Below are 19,166 nucleotides of genomic sequence, written 5' to 3' on the forward strand. Positions count from 1 at the left end.
TTGGTTTTTTTTTTTTTTTGGCCTCTCTTTATGTAAGTGTAGTCCAGCTTCAAGAATAAGCCTTGCTAAGAATTTTGCATCTTTATTCAGTTAACATATTCATTGCACATTTGTTCTATGTCTAGCACTATGCTTAGTGGTGTAAGATTAGAAAGTCTTTCAGAAAGACGGGGACCATGTCATTAATGGCAAGGTAAAATGTGGTACAAGATTTATTATTTATTCTAAATGATATATAAATGCACTAGATAATTATCATCAGAATGGTGAGAGATCTCTGAATTTTATATTTTTCAAGTATCTTGTGACAATAACATCTGAATAATGCTGTTATTAATACAATGAACAAGCAATGTTTACATGTATAGTAAATGAATGTATAATTCCTATACTAAAGAAAAATAATGTAAAAGTTTCTCTAATTATTAGCATAGAAGGAAAAAACCCAAACCCATTGACATGATATGTTTTTTTAACTTATAAGATAAAATGACACTGTATAATTAATGTGGAAAGAAAATAAAAATAAAAAAAATTTGAACTATACTGCTAAAAATATTTAAAAAGAAAAATATGCAGGATGGTAGTACAATACTCAATGGCACCATCAACATTTTTTCAAAGAACATTAAGCTGCTGGAAATCTGGCAAGGAGCCATTACCATTTCATAAAAATATTGGTAATATATGGCAGAATGTAACTGGGGCTGACGATCCTTGAAAATGTGTCATAATCTAAACTTGTTTAGCAGGTGAGGCACCATCTGCACTATGCTCATGTATCATTAAGTGACATGCTAAAATAAATTACACAGTTAAACCATTTTACTCAATGTATTTTTGCTAAAAATGAATCCAACTGGTGGTGGCCAGAGATGCCACAGGATAAATTTTGGAAGTTGTCCTCAATATTGACATGCCGGCCACAAAACTCCTGCCAACCCTCACACAATGGAGAGGCTGGTATGAGGGAAATAAGAACACAAGCGGAGTTATCCCTGTTAATCCAAGAAGACAAACAGGAACAGGAATATGCAAAAATTACTCCTTCTTTGTCTTCTTGTTTCAAATCAGCTTCACATACAGAAATACATTGCACTGTCAGTAAGACAAAAACAAGAGCATAAAACCTTAAAGTTGTACACCCATCAATCTAACTTTGTCATAACTGGATTTTAATTTGGTCAACATATGGATTCTAACTAGCTGTATCATCATTACTGCCTTGCTCAGATTCCAAATTTCTAAGCTGATGGATTTGAGGAGTCCTTGCTTTAATGTCACAGCACTTCAGCACTGAGCCAGGGCTCCCCCATCTGAGTGGTGTCCTTCAGGTCCCAGAGGCTTTCGTGTTGATGTCAGTTTTCCCATCTTCTCTTGAACTTCTGATAATTGCTTGAGTTGTCTGTCCTGTTTATTCTCTTAGTACAAACTATTTGTTGTTGCCCCTCATGGTGGTTTACTGGTCCCTCTACCCTTTCCCCCATCCATAGCCACCCAGTCACATGTACAACATTCACCCTGACCTGTGCATACTTTGTATAGCAGATCTTTAAATTACCTTTTCATTGCAACATATGCCTGTTCAGTCTAAAACCTTTTCATAGAGCTCCCTTGTTCCTTCTTTTTCACAAAAATTACATCCTAAAAAAGTATACAGCAGTCAAGTTCTTATGCATACTCTTTGTTTCTCTTGTTTTGTGTGTGTCTGTGATTCTCTTGTAGACACACCTCAATTTTTCTGTACTTTCTCCCATTTGTGTTTCACTTTTGTATCTTATTAGATGTGTTCCTCCTGTGTGTGTGTCATAAATTCTCATCTGTATTCCTTTTTTTTCTAATATGGGGGATCAAACTCAGGACCTTGCACTTGCCAGGCAGACACAGCACAGCTTAGCACCACTGAACTAAATCCCCAGTTCCCATATTCTTTATCTTGATTGTGTTTCTTGGGTGGACTGAGAGTCTAAATGATCCAGAGAGCAAGGGAGCTTTTGGTGTATCTTCCCAGAGTACAAAAACCAAGAAATATACAATGTAGGTTGTACTGTTTGAAGTCCCTTTTGCCTGAATATAGCTGGCTGCCTTTTCTGTCCCACTACAATTGTCACACATTGTGTGAAAGCAAATTTACAGCAAATGATCTGCCTCCAGAGAACCCCATTGAAATCATTTTACTGACTTAGTTTTAGGTTTTTTTTTTCCATTTCTGAGTTAGTACAACATACAGAAGTTCTCACTGCTGCCAATAAAAAGAATCATAGATGATAATAAGAACTACAATATCTCATAGTTCAACACAAATTTATAGCAGAGTCTATTACAAATACCTATCATTGCTGCTGCTATTATTACTGTCACCATTATTTTATTACCCTATTATTCTTACACATCTCCTTCTTAGCATGGTACTTGTCAGAATGTTGCCGGAGACTTATATGCCATTACCTTCCTGGATCACAGAAAGAGGAAGGACGGGGGCTGCCTGTCTGCCCTGCACTCCATGAGAACTCAGGTAGACAATGCCATGATACTGAGCCCCACACAGACATGGAAAAAAATAACCCCATTATAGGAGGAAGGTACAGAGGTAACTCTTGACTTATCTGAAGGTGGCATTTTGAACCTAGACAAAACAGAAAATAAATCTATCTATGAAAAAAGAGCTATTGTAGAGACTATGAATTTGCTCACAAGATAAAATGAAGTTCGCCTCAGACAAGGGATTTTAAGTTACATCATATAATCTTTCGTCTCCTAATATAATTTGTTTAAATTTCCAGAGGACAGTGACACCTTGGAATTTGTTTGAATCTTACTAACCTCAGCCTCCAAAGCAGCAAATGGAATTTGTTTGTAAAAGATCTTTTGCTTTGATTTTAATTAAAAGGAATTGAAAATCAGCTGATACTGATAAATTACAAGCTCACATCAAAAGAGATAGAAAAAAAACTGGAAAATTACCAGTGAAACATTAAACTTTTAATATTGGAGAATTGGATCTTAATATATATTAGAGACTGTGACCAACTAGAATAGATACCAAAATAAAGGAAAAAAAACTTGGAGTTTCCCAAGGTCACCATTAAATTTGGCTTTGTTTTCATAATATTTTATCAAATGTTCACTTGGTGCTATCCTATAGCATGAATTGTGTGAGTCATGTTTCTAAAACAGCAAGATACACATGGCCACTAACCACCCAATGATGTAAAATTTCTGGCTTCTCTAAGGACATTGATTTTGCAAAGGCCCTACAGACTAAAATACAGAGCATATGATAGTAAAAAGCTTAGGAGATTCTACAATGACTTGAATTGTGATCTAGAAAAATGCAAAGATAGATCTCATAAATGAACCTGTAGGGTAACACCTTAGTCATCTTTTCAGGCTTATTAAATTTGCCAATATTATTTCTTCTTCCTACACAGTACTGTGCCTCATTTCTGCCTGGCAACGCTGACTAATCCTTCAAGGCTTAAATCAGTTGCCAACTGCCACTTTTTATGTGAATCTCTCCCTGAAAGTCTTAACTAGAATTAATTACATTGTAATATGCCTCCTTACAGCATTCCCTATATGCCTCTACTGAAGCTCAAATTGCAGTAATTGATCATTAGTTTGTGTTCCTTATGATTGCATGGAAGTTAGAGACAGTGCCTTGTTCCTTTTATAGAGTTTACAAAAGTTTCTCAACAATATTAAACTCATTTGTGAATACATCCTCTATCAGTACCCCATAAAGATCTACTTAAACAAGGCAATTCAAATATCTTCTCACTGTGGTCAAAATGCCTTATACAACTTTAAGGAGAAAGAGTTCATTTGGTTCACAGTTTTAGAAGTTTCAGTCCATGGTTGTTGTCTCCAAGTAGAAGCATCATGGCAGATGGGCATGACAGAGAAAAGCTACTCACTTCACGGGGAAAAAAACAGAGTTGGGATGTCCAGGGACCAGGTAATGCCTCCAAGTTAAAGATCCCAAGGCCTACCAAGCCAAACCCAGAAGTATGCTTTACTAACCTCCTAGGTGCCTCTCCATCCAATCAAATTGACAATCAAGATTAACAGTCACAGCAACCATGCTCCATAAAACAGCTGAAGAGAACCACTGTCTCACCAAAGTGGTGAAGAAAACCCTGATGGTAAGGTACTTTACCTGTACCCAAGGGCTAAATAAGGCTGCTTGTAGCATAGTGTACCCATAGAAGAAAACAGAATCACAGAAGCCTCTATTATGTTAGAGGCATAATTCTGAAGCTAAAGAGGAGCTGCTAGGCCCTGTTTAGGCTGAAGAACCGAGGAGTTCTCAGCCTTTAGATTTAAGACAATGCTGGGCCCACATAGCAGGGAATCTAGTTTAGAAGTTAAGCTTGATCTCAACTTCTACTGTGCCATACTTGAGTACTCAATCAAGTCTAGAGAAACAAATACATGCCACAATTACAGACAATTGGGTTTTTATAAAAATAGTTTCAAATTCTCACTGTCATTTATTTTATAAAAGATTAGCTGCAGGTAATTTACTTCTTAAAAACTCATTTTCTCCCTTAAAATGTCAAATGTCTTTGATAATATTTTTAATAATTAAGTTGTTTAATGTTTATGAATGTTCATTCATGCACTTAGGAATGCAACAAATATTGCTTGGATCTGAAGAATCATTTTTTAATGTCATTACATAGAGACTTGTTGAAGAGATGAACCAGGAACCTAGAAAGAATTTTAATATGCTTCTAGAGACTGTGAAACAATCTCCACCCTTTTATAAACTGAGAAGATGACATCTCATCTCACAGTCAGATAATACTGTCATAGAACAAGTGATGGAGCTAGGGCGAGCTGGAAGATGGTCTGACTCCAGGTAACTGATACTTACAGATGCTTTATTTTAGATACGATATAATTTAAAAATATTCCTGAGAGCTTTGTAGCTATCTGCAATGAACTGTGCTCACTGCTGTACAAAAGTGAGATGTCCTGCCCATGTCCCTTTTCTCATCTCTTGCTATTAGAAATCTTCCTGAAACATGTCAATAAGTCCCCATTCCTACCTCAGTGGATTCTGTCCAGAAAATATAATTGAATCTTTCAATGATGAATGACTATGTTGCACTGCACTAGGGAACCATTTGGAGTTTCCAGGATCATGGGACAGTGTTGTAGTTGTGAATATAAAGAATAAACAAGATTGGTCTGTGCCTATTCCACCCTGGGTTAAACCTTGAAAGTCACTCTTTTGAAAAAAGTTCTTAATGCCACTTCCTTTTTTGTGAATTCCCACTTTACTAAAATTAAGCACTGAAGAAATACATTGTTATTTAATTGAGGTCCTATTGGAATCCTATAAATGTCATAACGTAGCTCATTTGGGAATAGTAGTTTTGATATACAGATGTAGGGAACGGTCTGAAAATGTAACCCTGGATTCTTTATCATGGGGGATAGCTCATGCAAACATTTCCTATGGAATGTTATATGGGGGAAACACTTAGGAAATTGCTAGAGAGTTTTGATGAGCTTCTTTATTACATGAATTGACAAATGCTCATATCTTTCACAAGATTCAGGCATCTTTTCCTTGCTTCCTGAAATTCTCTGATTTAGAATATGAAACTGCCAAGCCATGCTTCATTTATCTCAGCCTATTGTCTCCTGAGTGTGACTTGATAATTGGAAAGCCCTTGATCTTTAATGATTACTCCAATGCCTTCATGTGCTTCAAACAGCTCCTCTGAGCCACATGCCAGTCCAGAAAGCATTAAATATAAGCAGCAGGGCTATTTTAATAGAAATGCTTTGCTACAGTGGTTTTGTAATGTGAACCCATTTTTACTTTCAAAACCAGGCAGTTCAATAGGGTTGCATTGGCTTCAAAATGAATCTAGCATGCACAATATCTTTATAGTATTGAATGACAAGGTAGAGGTGTTACAATTAGTAAATTAAAGCCTGGAGTCTCTGTTGTAGTGGTAGCCAATCACCATCCACATCAATCTATCCATCATCTGTCTGTCTATCTATCTATCAAATGCCCAGAAAGACTAGAGGCAGGCCAGGGATTTAGCTCAGTGGTTCCGCTGCCTGCCTCACAAGAGCAACGTTCCAAATTAAATCCCTGATACCAAAAGAAAAAAAAAAGAGTCAGGCAAGCAGATTTAATAACCTGCTTGCTTAATTTTAAGCACTGGTCTTTACATTGCTCCCTCAAGAATCATTTATTTTGCTAATAGCTATGGACTTGACAAAATTATTATCATGATTAAATCACATTTTCTAGGTTTCAAAGTCTTAATATAGACATGTTTAACTGGCCTGAATACAACTCACTCACACATGAATAAGGCTTAGATGTTAGCCACCAACCCACCTAACTATAATGTAACAGGTGGTAGTTCTGAATCATTTACTAGTTTTAGAAAAGGCATCTCTATCCTGTGATTAGAATTCTCCTGAATGAATGGGATTCTGTTTTCTGTCTCTACTTCACTCATGCATTATAAAAAGAACACATTTAGCTCACGTTTCTGGAATAAGGGCTATTTTATTGATGTTTTGTTTTCCCCCAAGGTAGACCTGGCCTAATTTTTTCCCCAGTAGGCTCAAAGTGAGCTTACACAAGAGGCAGATTATGCCTGCACTTATACTCCCTCCTTCACAGGCATTATTAGGCAGTAGGATGAAATCCTAGTTAGAGAAGTAGAAATCTGTCCCACTTTTCAATCAGTTCTTTATGACCAGATGCATTAGCATACCCCAGTGAGCTTGAAAGATCTGTTATATCATACATTGGCCCCAAATCCCCTTCCATCCCTGATAAAAGGGATGTCATGGTGGGTGACTTCCCACATTCTCAGAGCAATCCAAAGTAATTAGTAGTTCTTATGTGCTGTTGAAATTCTTGATTTTCCTACTATTTCCCACCTCATAAAATAGCCACAGTAAAGGAAAGTGGCACTCATTACAATTTTTAGCCCACTAACTATACTAAGAATGCAACGTTTCAATGCTTGCATGAAAAAACATCTTGTGTCTGTCAATGATAGTTACCCATAGAGGGGCAGGCATACATTTCAGTTAGTTAGACGAGCAAGAAAGAAAATTCTTCCTTACATCAGGTTTTGTTCACTCTTCTAGAACCTAATTTGCAAAGAGCTCTGTAATGTTTTCCGAGGAACTCTGAAAACTCACAGAGAAATGAATCTTCCTCCTATAAAAGAAACAATGCAAACTTGATCTGCACGGAAGCCTAGGACACTGCTTCTATAAGTGTAGTCCTCAACCAACAGCATCACAATAACCAGAAACTTTTGGTATCACTATTGTCTTACTCTATTTAGGCCAAAGAGCAAAATAACATTCACTGGGTGACTTACAAACAAAAGGAATCTATTTCCATACACAGAATCCTGTACTATAACTACTAAAGAATATCTTGTGACATATATGAAGAGTAGCATTTTACCAGTTAAAATGAATTCAAAGAAAAACAGAACATTATAAGCTATCAAATAATGTTTTTGAAATGATTTTTTGTGGACTTTGACTAGAGCTCATTCTCTCTGAAGAGACTGCTGAACTGGATTAAATAATACTGAAATCATTTTTGGATCACTCCATGGAGTGAAAACTTCCAGTTTCTAGAGCCTGAAGTCCAAGACCAAGGAAGAAATCAATATGGATCACAGATAGCTTTTCTGTGTGTCTTCAACTGCTGGGATTAGAGAAAGGAAATTTCTTGGATCTTTTCAATAAGGGCATTAATCTCCCTCAGAAATTTCATGACCCCATCACTTCCCAAAGGCCCCATTTTCTCATACTATCACCTTGAAAGTTAAAATGTCAGCCTGAGAATTTGGGGAAAAGACAAACATTTTGACTATAGCACCTATAGAATTTGAAATACTGTGGATGGCATTGACCAGTGTGTGTTTAACAAGCCCCTGAGGTGATTGCAAAGCACTAAAGTTACGGAACAATACCATTTATGAAAATACTTTGTACAGTCATCTAGGAAAGTTGCTCTTTTTTAGCTCCAGGGAAAATTTTAAGGACCTTAACTCCTTAAGCACACCTGAAGGAGGATTCAAGGAGCCATCTCCTCACAGGAGAGCTGTTTATGGCCATTGCCTCAAAGTGGATGAAATGGGCATGGGAAACCAAGTTCAAAGTTTGAAAGCAAGACAACTTAAATTTCTATTATTTTCTAAAAAGCAGATTAAAATAACACACACTTAAAATGAAATTTTATATTGTTACCATAATTATATACTGTTTCTTCCAGTACAGAAAGTTAAAGAAATAGTGAGAAAATTGAAAAAATAATTGTTTCTCTTTTAAATATCTTACTAAGAATTTCAATATGGAGTAGAGAAATTACTTCAGCGTCATTTAATTTACTCAGAAGTTTCTTTAGTGAGAATGTTCGGACTTTAGTCAAAGCCCGTATAACAACAATACAGTACTAAGGAATCATTTCATATCTTAAAATTTTGTTCTTCCTGTTATTCATTTCACCTGCTGAATGGTACTCCTCAGATCTGTCACAAAATATTTCTTAATAGCTATCATAACATACCTAAATTCTATGAAGCTTTGGAGAAAGAACCAATTACTGTCAAATCTAAATTTCCTTATATTTAAAATATAAGTCCTAGAGATAGCTCTTGAGTAGAAAGTTTAGAATTTTTATATATTGGGGGAAATGCACACATTCTGAGTATATAAATTGTTCATTAATCATTAAATAGATACTTATGGACAATGTCCTTTGGGAAGCCATTTTGATCCTAGAAAAACAGCAGTGAACAAATAAGATAAATTTTCTAAGATCAAATTTAATTTTGTAGAGAATGACAAAAATAATTAAATATACATGTCTTCATTGCCTTTCTCATTACTCAGATGAAATACCTGACACCCAATGTTAAAGGAGCAAAGGTTTATTTTGGTTCTTGGTTTATAGAGATTCCAGCCCATAAATGACTTGCTCTAGAAGGGGTGGCATGCAGAGGGGCAGCATGGAGAAAAAAACAGTTCATGGCAGGCAGAAGACAGCAAAAAAGCAAGCAGTAAGAAACCACAATAGCCCTTTTTCTGTTCTTTATATTCTATGCAGGCGATACACCCTTAGGAAGTGTAACACTCACTCCCAATGTGAGCTTTCTCATTATCCACTCAGAACTACTGCAAAACAATCAATGGACTAATTTAGTAATCACACACCCTTAATTCCAGCATCACACATTCTAAATCCAGCCACCTCTTAAAAAGCCTAACCTATGCTGAATGAGGCTTTTGGGGCAGGGGGACATCTAGACATAAGCCATAACAACACAATGTAACAGCAGAGTGACCCCCCAAAAAATGAAGAAATATGAAGTAGGATGACAGGCTAGAAAAGAAGGGCTGGGCATGCCATGAAATGAGAAAAACTTGCTAAGGTCCTGACATGCAAATCAGATTGGCTGACTGAAGAAATATCATTAGGCTGTGGAATGAAAAAGGGGATGCAAAGGAGACAATACTGAGAACAAAGTAGGACCCCATAAGCTGTTATGGATACACCTATTATAGGTGTGAAAGAATGCTTGATATTTTTTTATGAAAGTCCTTTTTTTTTGGTACTGGGATCAAACTTGAATTTGGGTCCTTTTGCTTGTGAGGCAGGCAGTGGAACCCCTGAGCTAAATCCCTGGCCCCTTGATTTTCTTTTTAAATAGGAGAAAGTGGTATCTTGTGGCTTACAGTGTGACTCAATCACATTGCTTTAGGGAGAATTGATTATAATTTGGCAATAATGAGTCCGTTTTCTAACTGGAAGTCTTATTAATGGAAAGAGATGGTGGCCTGTCTAGGATAGTAGCTGTCCAATGGTGATAATCAGTTTCAATATAGATGTTAAGAAAGCAATGAACACAGCCAGCAGATTATAATATTAATGGAAAGAGATGGTGGCCTGTCTAGGATAGTATCACCAATGGTGATAATCAGTTTCAATATAGATGTTAAGAAAGCAATGAACACAGCCAGCAGATTATGAAAATAAAGGAGCAAAAACAGTAAATCTTATATGTTTATTTAAACACTTCAGGGAATATTGGAAATACTGAGGAAGTAACATGTTTGAGAATCATGTAAGAGAACAAAGCTTTGCAGGATGTAAAATATGCTATACTGTCATTTAATCAATTATGGATATTTAATAGATATATTGGTATAAAAGCTTGAAATGCACCTAATAAGCCAGGATAAAAATATTATTCAAATGTCACCAGAGGAGAGGCATCATTTAAATAGAGCTGGATGAGCACTCAAGGGAGTTGCCAACAAATCATACTGAAAGATATGGCTGGTGAGAAAGCAGGTATCTAGGAAAGGTAGTGCTGTAGTGAAACACCTTGTTTTAGGCAGAAGGAACACTTAATAGATGAACACAAATATAGAAAGTAGTACAGGATCCAGTGAGCACTGCTTAACTATTTCTCTCTTTTTTGTTGTTGCTGTTATTCTAACCTGAAAAAAGTGAAGAAAATCAGCTTGCATAATACACAAAACTATATGCCACATGAAAGAAAATATTATCTTTCATATAATAGTGTATTACATTTAATTCCTTTGGGCAAACACTGTGACTGCACTAAAAGGGAATTAATATATATGCACTTTACAAATGTTTCTAGATGTGTTCTAACCAACAAGTCAATATGAAGTCAACAGGGATGTCACAATGTTTTTAGCACTCTGTCATGATCAGCATACTCATGACTTCAAAAATTTAAGAAAATCCAATAAATGCTGGGTCTCTTTTGAGGGGACCTTTCAGAACCAGTCAAAGAAACCAAGGGTTGTACATGTTCAGTTTATGTGCACCTGAGACAGATGAAAAATACCCTCCCCTTTTCCCTGTGATATCCAGAGGGGACTTCATTTTGATGAAAGCTATCAGGCTCTTTCTCCTCACATCCCCCCATAGTCCTCTGTTATAGTTTAAATCTAAATTTTCACCCAGAAGACTCACAATCAGAGTTAAAACTTGGCTACAAGGGGTGAATCTCTTGGGACATGATTTGGAAGGGGTTTTTTGTTTGTTTGTTTTTGTTTTTTTGGAAGGGTGCATTCTTATCCCCAACTACTTTATTTTCTATGCTTCCTGGCTATCATACATTGAGAATCTTTCCTCCAGTATATCATTCTACCATGTCTTTTTTGACGTGTTAGCTGGCTGACCATGAACTAAATCAACTCAAGCTTTGAATCAAAATTAACTTCTCCTTTAATTTGCAAGTGTTGCTTATTTTGTCCCAGCAACTGTAAAGTGACTAGTAGAGAAAATTGGAGTATAGTTCCTGCTGTGACAGTACCTGAACAGAATCCTCCTGCCAAGTGCTAGGATTACATGCATAAAGCACTATGCCTGGCTAATTTTTACTTTTATAGTGGTTCATAGTTAAAAGTTTGCCTTAAATATCAGAGGGACTTTGGAGTTGGACTACTGAACAATGCTAAAACTGTTAAGACATTGTTGATGCATACAGATCTATTAAATGTATTTTTCATAATGAGATGGATAAATGTCTTCAACAGGGCAGAATGTCACTATTTAGACTTGAAATATTCCCCCAAAGTCTCATGTTCTGAGGTACAACCTGATCATAAGGTGTGGGTCATTGGAGGTTTGACATAGAAAGGTGTATTGGCATCCCTGGATCTTCCTTTTGCTCTCTACTCCCTGGCCACCCTGTGGAAAACAACTTTTTCTGCCAGGCCATTCTGCCATCCTGTTACTGCCTATATCCAGCTGACCAAGGACTGATTCCACTGAAACTGTGAGCCAAAATAAACCTGTCTTCAAGTCGCTAATGTAATGTGTTTTGTACCAGTGATGAGAAAGAGATGAATACATCTGTTAAGAATGAATTTGGCTAACTTGCCTGAGTGTTCTATCATTGGCTCTAAGGTTATTTTTCAGCTTTCTCTAAGTTATTCTGACAAGGTGCTACTCTGCTGCGAGCTGTGGCACACCTCTAGTGCTCCCACTACTCCCGAAGCTGCTGCCTGTTTGGAGAAGCAGTAGGAAAATCACACCTAATGGGAGGAGATGGGGGAGAAATCTTGATCCATTATTCCTAAGCCAAATAAGCTTGTAATTAGAACAGCTAGCCCTCCAGGAGATTGCCTGATTTTAGCAACGCCAGTTTTGTGGAGTCCTAGAAGCTGTCCATCCATCACACAGTCCCACCTCCTGATGTTCTGCAGAGTAGCTGCCATGATAGCTGTGGCTGTCTTGGACTCCTTAAGCTCACTCTGGGAAATGTCTATCCTGACCACACTGGGCTTCAATTTTAGCCTAGAAGTAGAATTGATTTGAACCAACCAATCAGCACAAATCAGGTTTGAGTTTAGGCCAATTTGGATCAATTAGCAGGCTTGAATCTGGACTAATCACAGGGCTGCTAACATTAGAAGAATCACTTCTCTCATAGTTTTGAAGTTAGTCTAGGAGGGCTTTCTCTGCTGTATTGATCCCCTTCCCATTCAAATAAATTCTTACTCTGTTGGTTTTGTAAATCTAATTGTGATTATTTCTATGAGCTTAGAAGTCCTCCAACTCTACTTGAAATTCTTGTCTTGAGTAATGTAGACAGAGCAGTTACTTTTAAAAGGGCTACAAACACTATGGACGATTAGCCCTGAAGAGCTCCAGAGACTAGCAACCAACAAATATTGGCAACAGAGACAAATAACTGGAAATATTGATCAATGACATCTGGAATTAACTGGTGTTGACTGGTGGCAATATAGTCCAAAGCTATAACACTAAGGACTGAGGACCATTTGTGCTTTGAACCCAGAACTGCTAGCAAAACTGCCCTTTGCTGATTTGGAATTTCTATCTGAATGAAGCAAAGTAACCCCCATGATTGGTGATATATAGTATCATTCCTTCTTGCATACATTTTTGTTAAATAAAAATTCTTACTCTAAAATTTCAGTTTCAAATCTGACTTCTGAAAAAAATCACTGTTCATGTTTTTCTAGACATGAAACATTTAAGCCTGCATCAGATTTTCCCAACAGTTATTTTCCTACTACATAGAAAAGCTACCTTCAAAGATGATCATGATGGCATGCACCTATAATCCCAGCTACTAGGAAGAATAAAACAGGAGAATCACAGTTTCAAGGACACCATGGACAACCTGGTGAGACCCTATCTCAAAATACAATATAAAAATTGGCTGGAGGTGTATCTCAATAGTAGGCTAACTCTGGTTCAAGCCCCAGTACTAGGAAAGAAAGCAAGTAAATGAAAGAGGGAGGGAGGGAGGAAGGAAGGAAAAAGAGAAAGAAAAAGAGAGAGGGGAAAGGAAAGAAAGAAAGAAAAGAAAAGAAAAGAAATGAAAAGAAAACAAAGAAAAAGAAAAGAGAAATGCTTCATTAAAACCATAGTACTATATCTCTGGTTTTGTTTTTTTCTGCCTTTGACTGTGCAAGACCTAGGTACCTGGAAGCAGTAACAATACATGGCAGTCTCTTTATTCAAGTGAACAGATCTAAAAGAAACCTCTATACAGTACAGGAAGAAACTGTGCCATTCAATGACCCACCGTGTGTTAAAAGCTGAGTAATGTGGTCACTGATATTACGGTATTATGTTACAATTGATTGTGAAGAAGAGTACTTCCTTACCCCCAGGCAACAGGGCTACTCCAGGAGCACCAAGTCCTTTACAGGGTGCTGCTCCGGTCCCTCTGTTGCATCCATCCTCCCTCTGTGCAAGGAATCCAGATCCCATCCTCACTTGTGACCATGTTCCAAGTTCCTCAGGCCCCACAACTCTCTGCTCAAACTCCTGCAGCTTGTTCTTCAAGTCAGACGGAGCACTCTTTCCTTCATTCTTAGAATTAACAGTTGTGTATGAATATGTTATATTTTTGCTTAACCAGTAGTATCAGCAAATCCATGTGGGTGGGTGGGGTGGGCATGCAGACTGGTTATGAGCCTCCTCCCTGGGTCAGGACTGAGCACTACCATGCTGTAGCACCCAGTTCCAAATATTCCAGGGATTTTATATTTGAATCTGGCCTTCAACATATTATGAGAGTTTATTTATTAATATAGGGAGATAATATATTTAATGGATATTTTATTAGTCTAATTTATACCTTTTCAATATTTAGAGATATACCATATGAGTTTCCATGTGTTCCTTTACCTTATCTCTCATTGTCTCAAATATTAAGCAGGTCTAAACATTTCTACTTTCTCCTTCTGATTGTACGGTAAGATTTACTTGTTTTCCATATCTCTTTTTCTGTAACAATCAGATGATAACTACTCATTGTAATATTAAAGAAAATACAAAAGCTTTGAAATACCTTGATATTTTCCCTTTCCATGGCCCTGGGTGACAAAATCCTTGTGCATCACAACATCTACGGAGGCCCATTTTGAAACCACAGCCTTTCCTGTAAATCAAAATCAGCTTTTGATTATGGATCTCTATGAGTGTTCTATAGCTGTGACAAAAATACTTGACATAAACAAGTTAAAGGATGGAAGATTTACTTTACTTCAGTTTCAGAGATTTCACTCCATGTCCCAGTGCCTACAAGGCAGAAACATCATGGGGGAAAGGCATGGTGGAGCAAAGCTGTTCAATTTTTGACATATGGATAACAGAGCAGAAGGAATGAGTGCCAGCTAGAGATGCACACTCTGAAGGCAAACTCCAAGAGACTCCGTCCTCCAACTGAGCCCTACCCACAGCACATTCAGCTATAGCAGTGCATTCATCTGCTGATGAGTATAGCTTGCCTATGGTCCAATCGCCTCTGCAGAAGCCTCTCAGTACAGTTAGGTGACAATTAAGATCAAGTGGCTCATCATCTAAGGCGATCAGATTATCTTCACTCTGTTTCACACTAAACGTATTGAATGAACTTGTCAATGTGGAGTTAAGAAGCAAGGAGAAGGGCTGGGAATTTAGCTCAGTGGTGTTGCCACCTGCTTTGCTCATGCAAAGTCCCAAGTTCTATTCCCAGTACCAAAAAAACAAAAAAAAAAGGAATAAAACAGATCTTCAGGAAGAGGCTTATGCACAGCTATATCAGGGAACCAATGGTGCCGTGGAAAACCTGTAGAGATCTTGGTAGCAGTTATGCACAATAGTCATTTTCCATGAGTAAATCACCCACGTGATAAAGTACCATGAAAAGTTCACCTACACACTCTTCACTGGCAAGAAGTGTCTCAGAGAGCAGGAAGTCCCTACCCATTTCATTCACGCAAACAAAGTATTTTCAACTCTCTGTTATCTAATGCTGGAAGTGGAGGAATGCCTAAAGAGGAAGTTGCTTCTTTGTACTCTACATTTGGATTTCAAAACAATCAAAACAAGCTATAAACCTATTTTGTAAATACTCTGCCAAATATACATAGGAAGACCAGCTCCATTCCCTCTGTATCAATGGACCCACATATAGATTCATATTCCCTAAGGAATATACAATGAGTGGAACAAAGACATCTTCCCTCACACTTACACAGGATTATATTCTCATTCAGATCCATAGCTCTTTACATCTCTAGGCTATTTCACATTCATTTCACTGGAATGCTTTGCTCTATATGTCTTTTCTACACTCTACTGTATGCCTCCCATACTCAGTGCTTGTCCAATCTTCACATCACCTATACCCAGGGTAATCCCTAGAACACAGGAGATGCTCAGGAAATGTGCTTTCAAGTACATTAAATAAATACAATGAATTAACTGCGAAATTTGTTTTTATTGTTTCAGTAAAAATTTTCTCTTCACCACCTCCCCTTTTCAAGATGGAAAGTTAGATACACCGAGTGTGAATATTTCGGGTATGTGAACAAGATACCCTAAATCTGAAGTGTTGTGAGAATAAAAATATTTTCTGTTGCTGAGTACAAACTATTCCCAAGATTTTATAGTCCTATTTATTTTGCATCCTTCATTTACCCACACAGATTGTAAATGTATTTTCCCTTTTCAAAAGGTAAGCTCAGACATTTTGTAATAGATTTGCTAAAATTAGATTGAAGAACAAATTTTCAAACACAGAAGTAAGTTGACACTGGTTTAAAGAGTAGGGATAAGAATCAAAATAAAAGATACTGTACTATAGTCAACAAATTTTATGACTAGAGAGTAGAGGAGGAAAAGGGACTTACTAAACTTCTCTGAAATAGAATAACCCCTGAAGTTCAAATCTTTGTTTAAATTTTAAAACCAATGGAACTTTCCCTAGCATTATTCCCAAAATTGCACATGCATGAAAGCAATATGGATAGACTATGACATTCTTTCTGGGGATCAATGTGCTTTAGATAACATAAAATAGCATAGATGAATATTTTTCATGATGACTTCTAGACTCTTAGGTTACAAATTGTGGCTGATATTTAGCATCCATTTCACACAACTCAAGCATATCAGGAGCAGGAAGCCAAAGTTCCGAGTCCTGTCATTTCTAATATGAACCGACACAAAGACAAAAGGAACACTGAGTGGTAAATACAAGGCCCACATTTAACCCTCTTTGGGAATTCTGATGGATCAAGAAAGCATGGAGATTTTGTTAATCTCAGGAAGGTGATGGTACATTCATATTCATTCTCAAATAAGAAATGTATTTCAAGAGAGTATTTCATAGCATTGCCATTTAAAGTGATTGTTTATTCATGCCTATCTTAAAAATAGACTTCAAACAGTGCACACTATTAGACTTTCTTCAGGATTAAATCTTGTAGTCATGCATTTTAAGTATGTCAAATCTACCTTCCTATAAGTTGCATCCCTGTAATGTGGTGAAGATCCTTAGAAGGTTCACTTTCTATGAAAGAGACTGGAAAGCTATTGATACACAGGAATAATGACTATGACATACTGCTACTTCACTAATTACTCCATTTCATGTAAATGATTTTTAAAGACAAACCTTGGAAGAGTCCATGTGGGCTAAGTGCTCTGTGTTTTAGCTGACTACTTTCCTGTCAGTTTCTGCACCAGTGGTACCTAAGAGCAATGCCTACATTTAAAGTCTATGTCATACAAATGGCTACTGAATTAAGTCCCTGACAACTGAGAAATGTAAAATCTCTCAGTTATCAGCCAAGCAGGCTCTGTGGGGACTCTTTTCTCTCTGTTGTGGACTAAATTGTGTCTCCTCAAAATTCATAGAATGAAGCTCTAGCACCCAATATTTAAAAGCCTTTAGGGGATTTCTAAAGTTAACTGAAGTTGTAAGGGTGGAACTCTAATCCAAAAGCACTGCTGTCCTCTTAAGAATTGGAAGAGATATTGTATCAGAAGTGCACATCCACTGAGAAAATGGTGGGTGAGAACAGAAAACAGCCACATGCTGGCCAAGGAGAGTAGTCTCAGGAACACCAAATCCGCAAAATGTTGATGTCAGCCTCCAGCCTCTAGAACTGTGATTAACCTATTTCTATTGTTTAAACACCAAGTCAGTGGTATTTTGTTATGGCAGCCAGAGCAGATGCTTATATGCCCATGTCCACACCAACACATGGCTCTGATGGCTCCAGAAACTACTCAAATCCCTTTCTCTTACTCTTTTTGTTTGTTAGTTTGTTCCTGCTACTGTTTACCTGGCACAAGCAGTACAAATTTTGTCTCTTTTGAATATGTGCTAATACTTCCTACTATCTCCTCCACCAAGGCAGCCTCCACTCTATGCCAACCTTCTCAATTCACTTGTCTATATAGCCTCTGAAATCTAATCTATAAATGAAGATTAGCATCTAAGAAGATCTCAGAGAAAGAGTGGTGGTTCTCAGTGCCAAACCCTCCTCAATTGGTGTTGACTTATATCCATTGGCCACATATTCCTGGTGGAATGGATGAGTGTTCATCACGTCTGGCCATGTGGATAGGCCGTTGTCAAATAAGAATAGCTAATATTGATTGCATTATTTCTCTTCATACTAGAGTATTTTCAGAGTATTACATCTCAATAAATCTTTATAATTATACCATACAATGAATGTTTGCTACATCTCAAAACAAAGGCATGAAGAAGCTCAGTAACTTACCCAAGGTCAATGAGCTAGAAGTTACATGATTCTACAGAAAACTGTTTTTAAGATCTGAACCTTGTCTGAAAAGAATTCACTCAAATTTTTAAATTTAGGTTTTAGCCACCAACATGTATTGTTCCTGAAGATATTTGTGACATACAGAAATGGTAATAAATCTTAAAATCAAAAGACTTAATTTTGAGTAGTAGCTTTAAACCCATTCTTTTCAAACTGTGGAAAAACACTTAACTTTAATTGCCTCTTCTTTAGGAAACTACTATCTAAGTTTACCATGAGCATTATTTCATTTGAAATAACATTTAGGAAATATTTTGTGCACACTAAATTAAAACAAACCTGAATATTCAAAAGTGCTGTGTTAAAATCAAAAGAACATTCAATTTAAAATGCAAAGACCAGAATTCTAAGTTGTTATTCCTTTTCAAATTTTACTACTCTTCATCTACTGATTGGAAATAGTAAATGACGCACTTTAAGGAAAAATGCTTGTGTTGCAAGTACGTTTATGCCAGTAATCAAACCTAACCCTCTTCCAAAATAAAATTAAAAAATGTTTTATCTACCCAAATCTGTTGGATAAAATAATATATATGATATTTAATCCCTCACAATATTTTGAATATTAAATAATATGGGTGGATTTTAATACATATCAATTTTGAGGGATGATCTTATATGTAAAATAGGATGAACAATTCTTTTGGAATAATCCTGACCATCAAGAAGAGAGAAGAAATAAAACTAATCCACAAGACAAAAATCTATGACTTGCCATGTAGAGGTACATGATCCCAACAATGAATGTAACTGGACTGTATCCCTAAAATGTACCAATAAACTCAATAAAATTTAAAAAAAAATCTATGACATTAATTTTTTTTTTATTGAGTTTATTGGTACATTTAGGGATACAGTACAGTTACATTCATTGTTGGGATCATGTACCTTTACATGGCAAGTCTTGATTCTCATTTTTTCCCCTTACCTCTGCCCTCCCTTCACCCCCTCCTCCCCTCCCCATCTACAAACACTTTATTTTCATCTTTTCATTCTCTCACATTTTTTTCTTT

The sequence above is a fragment of the Fukomys damarensis genome, unplaced genomic scaffold (assembly GCF_012274545.1).
Source record: "Fukomys damarensis isolate Sample0158 unplaced genomic scaffold, DMR_v1.0_HiC HiC_scaffold_30, whole genome shotgun sequence".
Taxonomy (NCBI): Eukaryota; Metazoa; Chordata; class Mammalia; order Rodentia; family Bathyergidae; genus Fukomys; species Fukomys damarensis.